This window comes from Silene latifolia, chromosome 3 (assembly GCF_048544455.1).
Source record: "Silene latifolia isolate original U9 population chromosome 3, ASM4854445v1, whole genome shotgun sequence".
NCBI classification, from domain to species: Eukaryota; Viridiplantae; Streptophyta; class Magnoliopsida; order Caryophyllales; family Caryophyllaceae; genus Silene; species Silene latifolia.
Window position 1 is genome coordinate 118,423,773 of NC_133528.1, and position 9,909 is coordinate 118,433,681.

Below are 9,909 nucleotides of genomic sequence, written 5' to 3' on the forward strand. Positions count from 1 at the left end.
AAGTAGAAAGAATAGAAATGGGTAGATCATTGTGAAATGGCCCAAATAGGAAAATGGGTAGATCATTCAAGAATGGAGGAAGTATATTTTTGGAAAGACCAAAAATAAGGAGAATAATCTCCTTATTTCGGTCAGTTAGGCCGAAAATTAGGAGAGATTTATTCTTTCCTAATTGACTCCTAATTTCGGCTACTATAAGAAAGAAAGGGTGAGAATTCTTCTACCCTAATTCTTTTCTTGGACCTTGCCTCCTCTCTCATCAGAAAAACACAAAAACAACTAAATTTTACAGAAAATTTTAGATCGATTTCTAGCATAATCAAAGGGCATATCTCATATCGTCTTAGGTGCAACTAATAGGCGAATATCAATTTTGATATTGTTCTTAGGCCAATTTTGCTAGGACCGAAGGTTAATCCTAAATCCTTTATACTTTGTTTATGTATTTTGTTTATGACCATTGATCATCATTGTTAAACTCGTTATAATCCTTCTAGTTTAAGGGAAGTATACAGATTATTTCCCACAAGTGGTATCAGAGCATTAGGCCACGATTTTATTTTTGATGATTTTCATAAAATATGTATGTAAACAATGGGGATTTCGAAAAAAAAAATTTTTTAGGGTTTTCGGCTGAAATTTTTTGTGCCGAGAGAATTTTTTTTCTGGCCTGTTTTTCCTTTGTTAATGATTTATTTCCATTTGATTCATATGAATTATTGTTTTAATATGTTAAGATGATAATAAAATGAATTTGTAGATACCTCGGATTAAATTAAATTGTTAATGGAATAATCATGTCGATGAGACAAGAACTTGTTTTTGCTATATAGTTTTAGCATATAAGATTAATCATGTTCATTAATTCACTTGCTAAATCACGTTCTATATGGCAACTATAAACATTTTCTTCATCAGTTTTGTTTTAGGGCAATTCTTGCCTCGAGTTTTTTTTGTGACGGCTGTTTTATTTTTTTTTGCCGTTGTTGTTGTTTTTTTTTTTTTCTGTTCGGTACTGTTCACCGTGAACAGTGTTCATAAAAAAAAAAAAAAACTGTTTTTTGGGTTATTTTTCTTTTTGCCGAATCTAAAAGAAAAAGAAAAGGAAAGTTTTTTCTTTTCTTGTTTTTGCCTTATTTCCGAAAAAAAAAAAAAAAATTTGGCTGTTTTTTTTTGTCAGCCGTGAGCTGAGTTTACAAATAAAAAAAAAAAAATTTGTTTTCCTTTTTGCCGAGACCCAAAAGGAAGAAAAATTGGATTTTGTTTTTTTTATTTTATTTTGGCCAATTAGTTATTGTGAATCGTTCACAATTTAAAGATACCGAGTTATTTTAAAGCAGTTTAAAATTTTGACGGATAGAATTCATATTACAAGTTTAATATGGATTAAGAATGAAATTAATGTGATTAAACTGCGGAATTGTCACTTAATTTAATTTAAATAGGTGGTTTGGATAAATTAATCAACATAATTAAAGAATTGTGTAATGTATGTTTAATTTATTTTAGTTGATGCTTTTAATTTTGTTGAATGAATCGAATGAATGAATTTTATTTACGTATTTAATTTTGCAATCGGTTGTAATTTGTAATACTTAGTGTGGCCTTAGTCAAATTATGTTTTCGTAATGAAGGAAACATGATTTTTATGTAATTATGAGATCTCGAATCTCTTTTATTTTAGTTTTGGGTTTTGAAATGAGAATGTAATAAATAGGTCAATTATGTAATTTTATTTATTGTAATTTCAAAGAAGACTAAAGATGAAGATTCAAGCTCACTCCCGCTACATGGATCAAGATGGAACATCAAGACAAGCTTCTCGGGTCCAAGGATGGATTCCAAACTTGTATTTATTGTACATTTTGATAGGATAGGCCACACTAGGACTTTTACTGTTTTTTTTTTTTACGTTTTTCATTATTATTGCGTTTCATTCACATGTTAGTAATTGCATCATTTTCCGCCTAAAACCAAACCACCTACTACTAAAATGCATGAAAATTGACTCATATAGGTTGTATGTTAGTTTTCATGGACATGCAGATGTCACAGACTTTAAGCCATCACTTTAGTTTAATCATTCTCGCATGCTAGATTATAGTTCACTTAAAATGAATTTAAATAAAGTTGATGGGATCTTCCTCTAAAACGGAAATTGAGATTAGTCTTTATAAGAGCAAACATCTATGAATCCCTTCTTCTTCGGTAGGCCTAATATGACCCCTTCTATGTTGGGTAAGTAGTTGTGTTGACTTAGTTTACCTCAACATCATAGTCCGAAGAGTTTCTCGTGATTATCATGGACTAAAGATAGTATTTACAGAAATTTATCGACCAAGAATTCTAACGGTAGAATTAGCTAAAAGGTTAGCTTATCAATTTACAGAGAATTGAGTCTTGAGGTCATTTATATAATTCTTGAGGGAGGTCAATTGTATAAATGTTTTGAGTCTTCGCGTTATGACATTAGTTCATTAGACTTAAAATAAAAACGATGCACATGCTTATTATTTTATTCTTCTTTCGCAGTGTAGAACACATTTATTATCAATAATACTGTTACAACAAATGGCTGAAAATAACGCAATCCCAATGCCTAGTGCCACACTAGATCGTTCGTCCTGGCTTAAAAATTTCATGGACCAAATGAATCAGTCCACTCGACTGAAGAATGATGGGTCCAATTTTGCGGACTGGGAGGCGGCACTACGGAATGCCCGCATCGCGACGGTAAGCTCGGGTATTTAATCGAGCCAATACCGGTCAACCAGGCCCAAATGCAGGAGTCAACGAGTCACTCGCTTATAGTGATTTCGTTATGGAAGCGGGTGCGATAAAGAACGTACTCATCTTTGCAATGGAAACCAATTTGCAGAGACGCTTCATTGCCCAAGGTGCAAACAAGATTTTCACCACGCTCACTAACGAGTTCTCAAGGGCACCGAGAATCGTTACATATGAGCATACCTGTCGCTTCTTTGATGCGAAACTCCAGAAGGGCCAACCGGTTAGCCCACACATTCTTCACATGATTGAGAATGTCGAGAAACTGGAGGCACTGAATTGTAAAATCAGTGAGAGCATTGTCATTGACCGAATGCTTCATTCTCTTCACGATGGTTTTGCCCTTTTCAGGGCGAACTACTATATGAATGATTTGAAAAGGAGTCCTCATGAGCTACACTCCCTTCTCGTACAGACCGAGAAGGATATGAAATTGAGTGGGAGCGTGAAGCAGGATGTTCTCACGATTTACAACAAAGGTAAAGGTAAGGGCAAGGCTCATGGCGACCTAGCTGTAGGTAAGCCAAAGTTTAAGAAGCCAGGAAACGGTAAGAGTGCGCCTGGTGAGACTAGTGGCTCACAGGGCAAGACAAAGAGCAAGGGCGGTGACATAGAGTGCCACCATTGTCACAAGACTGGACATTGGAGGAGGAACTGTCCCGTCTACCGTGAGGACATCAAGGCAGCCGCGTCGTTCTGTTAGTATGTCATCTTATATTCATATGATTGAGATTAACCATGCAAGTTTCGGAACTTGGGTACTAGATACTGGTTGTGGTTCTCATCTGTGTAATCATTTGCAGGGCCTAAAGAACATCATACCTCTCAAAAAAGGTGATGTGGACCTGCGAGTCGGGAATGGAGCACGAGTTGCTGCTGCCTCGAACGGAACATATGTAATCCAACTCCCTAGTGGTTTTGAGTTATATTTAAATAACTGTTACTATGTACCCAGTTTATCTAAGAATATTATTTCTGTTTCCGTACTTGCTAAAGACGGTTTTACATTTTCAATAAAGGATAATAGTTATATTTTCTCTTTTAATGAAATGATTTATGGCAAAGCAGTTTCCATGAATGGAATTTATATCTTAGATCAAACCACGGAAGTATTACACATGAATAATAAGAAATTAAAGGTTGGTGACAAAGATCGAACCTATCTATGGCATTGTCGAATGGGACACATAAATGAGAAACGCGTGAAGAAACTCGTCGATAATGGGACTATTCCCGCATTCGGATTTTCTACATATGGCACGTGTGAATCATGTCTCATTGGCAAGATGACTCGAATTTTCTTCAAAGGTGTTGGAATGCGCGCTAGTGACCTATTAGGACTCATACATACGGACGTATGTGGACCTATGTCAATTACCGCTAGAGATGGCTATAGATATTTTATCACTTTCACGGACGATTTGAGTAGATACGGATATGTCTAATTAATGAAGAATAAAAGTGAGTCCTTTGAGAAATTCAAGGAATACCAGAATAGGGTACAGAACCAACTGGGTAGAAAGATTAAAGCACTCCGTTCAGATCGGGGTGGCGAATATCTTTCAAATGAGTTTGATCAACACCTGAAAGACTGTGAAATCGTTTTGCAGTTAACTCCACCTGGAACACCTCAATTGAATGGTGTGTCCGAACGGAGAAATCGAACCTTACTTGATATGGTTCGATCCATGATGAGTCACACGGTAGTGCCTGATTCATTATGGGGTTATGCTCTTTTATCAGCCGCTTCTTATACTTAACCGAAGTCCGTCTAAAGCTGTCGACAAGACTCCATATGAAATGTGGAAGGGAACGGTCCCTAACTTGTCCTTTATTCGGGTTTGGGGCTGCGAGGCTTATGTCAAGTGGAGACACGAGGATAAGCTCGGCCCGCGATCGGTCAAGACATACTTTATAGGTTACCCAAAAGGAACATTTGGTCATTACTTCTATTCACCTACCGAACATCGAGTTTTTGTTGCGGCTAGTGCGACGTTCTTAGAGAAAGAATTTCTCGAGAACAAGTCGAGTAATAGATTCTTCGAGCTGTCGGAGATTCCAAAACCAACAACCGAGGAACAGATGGAGGAAGTTGTACCTCCAACTGATGATACGGTTAATATTCCTGAGGAACCTAGGAGGTCGGGTAGAGACTCTCATCCTCCGGACAGATACATTGGTATGGTCGAGGAGAATGATGTTTTACTTCTAGAAAGTAATGAACCCGCAACCTATAAAGGTGCTATGGCCTGTTCCGACTCAAAGATATGGCTCGAAGCCATGCAATCCGAGATGGACTCCATGTATGAGAATAACGTATGGGATCTAGTTGATTTACCTAATAAGGTAAAACCTCTACAGTGCAAATGGCTTTACAAAATAAAGCGTTACGCTCAGACGCGCAACCAGAGATATCTATAAGGCACGACTTGTGGCAAAAGTTTTCACTCAAGTGCAAGGATTGCATTATGATGAGATTTTTGCACCTGTAGTCATGTTACGTTCCATTCGGATAATCTTAGCGATTGCCGCATTTCATGATTATGAGATTTGGCAAATGGATGTGAAAACCGCCTTCTTAAACGGTTATTTGGAGGAAGAGTTGTACATGGTGCAACCCGAAGGTTTCATAGATCCTAAACATCCTAAGAAAGTATGCAAGCTTAAGCGTTCCATTTAAGGACTTAAGCAAGCTTCTCGGAGTTGGAATCATCGTTTCGACCAAGTGATAAAAGAGTATGGTTTCACTCGATCGGTCGAAGAACCATGCCTATATATCAAGTCGAGTGGGAGCAAGATTGTATTCTTGATATAATATGTCGATGACATACTCTTGATTGGGAATGACATTCCTCTCCTATCTTCGGTTAAAGAATAGTTGAAGAACCATTTCCAGATGAAAGATCTGGGTGAGGCACAGCGTATTTTGGGAATCCGTATCTACCGAGATAGATCACGACGGACGTTATCACTTAGTCAGGAGTCTTATTTGGATAAGGTTTTTGAGAGGTTCAGCATGACCAACTCCAAGAAGGGGAACCTTCCTATGACGACTGGGATGCAGTTAAGCAAGTCTCAGTCACCCACGACGCCTGAAGGGATAGAGCGCATGAGTCGTGTTCCTTATGCATCTGCAATAGGATCGATCATGTATGCCATGATATGCACACGTCCAGACGTGGCATATGCATTGAGTATGACGAGTCGGTACCAAAAGACTCGGGTGTGAAACACACTGGATAGCAGTCAAAAATATCCTCAAGTACCTACGGAGGACTAAGGATTGGGTATTGACTTATGGAGGCGATACTAAGCTATGCGCAAACCGATTCGCAGATGCTAGCTTCCAAAAGGATCGAGATAATTCAAAATCTCAGTCCGGGTTCGTCTTCACTCTTAATGGTGTCTGCGGTCACTGGAAGAGTTCCAAAAAGAGTGTTGTAGCAGATTCTACTATCGAATCCGAGTACTATGCCGCTTCGGAGGCAGCAAAGGAAGCGATATAGATGCGTCAATTCTTACAAGGGCTTTTGGTAGTTCCTAGTTCGAATGACCCGATCACCATCTATTGTGACAATAGAGGTGCCATCTTCCAGGCTAAGGAGCCAAAGTCTAGCAACAAATCTAGACATGTACTTCGGAAGGCTCACCTGATTCGTGATTACGTGGAGCAAGAAGAGATAGTGATTGACAAGATTGCGACAGATGATAACATCGCGGATCCTCTCACCAAACCGTTGAATTATGATAAGCATGTAGGGCATGTAAATTCCATGGGAATTAAACATGTTCCTGAGTTGTAGTACTTGATTATGGATTTGATACATTATCTTTTTCATATACTATTTATAACTTCATCGTTTTATATATAATATTTTGTTTTTCATGTGGATTGTACTGACAACATTGAACGCCACAAAGTGAACTGAATTACATTATAATTTGTTTTGGTCCGTAATCGCCAATGTGAGCTGATAACTCCGGCTATTATATTGTGCAGTCGATTGATGGTGGGTTCAACGAGCCATAAGTCAAACGATTGACTGATCGATCACAGATACGAGATTATGACGATACCTCGTAGGACAACTTTTTGTGACAACGTAATGGAGTCCTAAATGTTTAATAAACATTCGATGCCAGGTCTTGGATAGGACATCCATTGTGTTCCTAGAGTCGATTCTTTTGACTATCGACTGTCTCTTGAGATTAAGGCAGTTTTTGGGTGACTTTGGTTTCTTTCTCACGGTCCATGAATCGGAGTCTAAGTAGATTTTTTTCGGGTCATTTCATACGTGCTTACATCTGCAGGATTCGAGTTGAGGAAAATATCCAACCCTTATCAGGTATAGTTATTTCTCAGGGCCACTCGAGGAGTTGTAACTGAAATGCATGGCCATGCTCGAATGTTGATTCGTTTATCAGTTAAGTTACTCTCTAGTCGGGGAAACCACTCTTGATATTGATTGCTTGTAAAATACGACCTTTGTGAATTCGGATTTGCAAATTGTTTTACATTGAGTGGGAGAAATTTTATAGGATATGAGAATCGGTCATCGCACATACACTTGTGAGGACAAGTGGGAGTTTGTTGGAGCTTGTGTACTCCACAAATTAGTGTGATAAAATTTATAAATCTCTTACAGGTTCACAAGGGTATACTTCGTATATTTAATCAGTTGATTAACGTTTACCTAATAACGGTTGGCTTGCTAGAAAGTTTGACGTTATTATCATACAGATGGCGGTGATCAACTGGTCCCTAAAGGTCACGCCTATAGGATGTGTTTGAGAAATGTGGTTATAGAAATATAATCACATTGATGCCCAAAATGACTAAAAAGTTAGTCAATGTGTTGATGAGATAATTATTTAATAAAATTAAATAATATTAAGTTGAGACGAATTAACTGTCAATTCGTAAATTAAATATAATAAGTTATATTTAGTTAAATATATTTAATGTTAGCTTGGACGAATTAATCTGTTAATTCGTAATTAAATATAATAAGTTATGTTTAATATCAACAAGATGAATGTGTCATAGTGGTAATAGTGAGGGTACACAAACCAAGAGGTCATGGGTTCGATCCTCACTAGATGACAATTCAACATATTTTATATATTTTTGGAAAGACCAAAAATAAGGAGAATAATCTCCTTATTTCGGTCAGTTAGGCCGAAAATTAGGAGAGATTTATTCTTTCCTAATTGACTCCTAATTTCGGCTACTATAAGAAAGAAAGGGTGAGAATTCTTCTACCCTAATTCTTACACAAAAACAACTAAATTTTACAGAAAATTTTAGATCGATTTCTAGCATAATCAAAGGGCATATCTCATGTCGTCTTGGGTGCAGCTAATAGGCGAATATCAATTTTGATATTGTTCTTAGGCCAATTTTGCTAGGACCGAAGGTTAATTCTAAATCCTTTATACTTTGTTTATGTATTTTGTTTATGACCATTGATCATCATTGTTAAACTCGTTATAATCCTTCTAGTTTAAGGGAAGTATACAGATTATTTCCCACTGTAGTTTTGGTTATATCACTTGTAAAATGATTATAAATGTTCTTTTATCGACTTTGATGATTACTTTCCTCGGGCAACCGAAATGGTGATGTCCTTATATGCTAGGGAAGGTCTTATTAAGGCTCCTTGGTATATGGGGGTGTCACAAAGTGGTATCAGAGCGACGATTTTGGAACCTATAATAAATGAGCTTAATGAACGTAGAGAGTCTAATAAATGAACCTGGGGTATGTATGTTGGGAGCCCCAACTGATGCTAGATTTTGGGTAAGTAGGCGCCCTCATTTCAAAATCATGGCCCCATTATGCTTAAGCCAGTCACTGGGTATGGGAATATTGAGTCGGCAATTATGTGCCTAATGTGTATAGTGGTCATACTAGAATTATTTGTGGTAAAGTTTCTGTTGAAGTTAGCATGTGTGTAATGGTTATGCTAGAATCATATATATGATGTTCCTGTTGAAGTTAAAATGTGTGTGATGATAAAGAGAAATGTGAAAGTTGGTGCACGAATAGGAGTGTATGTGAAAAGAGTAGAAGTGCGGGATAATGTGTAGAATGTGGTGATAGTCGTGTTTGTTACGAATAGTTGGTAATAGTAGTTCGTATAAGAGTTTATAAGTCTTATAAGTAGTAATAATAATGATAGTAATTAATGAGTTGTGAAATTGTGATTATGATTATCAAATGATGACGGATAAAATGTGACATATGTTTGGTTGAAAGCTTCCGCTTGTGACGTGATTAATTTGAGTAAACTAGTTTGTTTATGTTGAGGCACAGAAAGATTTCTGGTAGGCTCGAATGGTACACGATAGTTTAATACTAAGGAAGTGCTTAGACTAATATGAGTATAAGGTTTTATGATTGAAGTTGTAGACGAAGGATTAGACATGAAATAATGCGTTAAATGTATGCGTGAATGATCTAATAGAGTGGTAAATTGTTTTGTGTGATGTTCGCTACAGATGGAGTGACATGTATCATGGTTGGGTGGAACCGTTGTGTTGCATTTGAGTATTAATAGTGCGTTGTGAATGTGTATAGTAACCAGTGACGATTTCCGAATTTGGTTGAAAATCGACACGTGTTGTTGTTTTGCAGGAATCTTTAGTAAATCTCGTAATTCCGACTGTGTACATAACCTTGCTTGACCGAGTATGAGTGCCTACTAGACCAAGTAGACCTCATTCGATCTAGTTAGGAAGCTATAACGTCGAGGAAGTAGGAATTCCTACGGAAACTCGACCGAGTAACTCCTACTCGATCGAGTAGAGGCCACTCGATCGAGTACCCTACTTACTCGATCGAGTAAGGCTATAGTATCGGAAAAATCTGCGGGTTCAAAACCCTTCTCTTTGTTTAATCTTCTTATTTCTTCTCCTACTTCCGCAAACCCTAATCCCTTTTCCTCTCAATTCCTTGGTTTCTTGCTATTTGTGGTGCTTCAATATATTGATTTTCTTGCTTCAATTTGTTCTTTTTACTTCCTAATTGATTAAAGTATGAATGCTTACTCTATTTCAATGTTTTTGGTTAATTGAAATTACATAGTATGGTAGAATATGTTGAAAAATCGATTTACATGT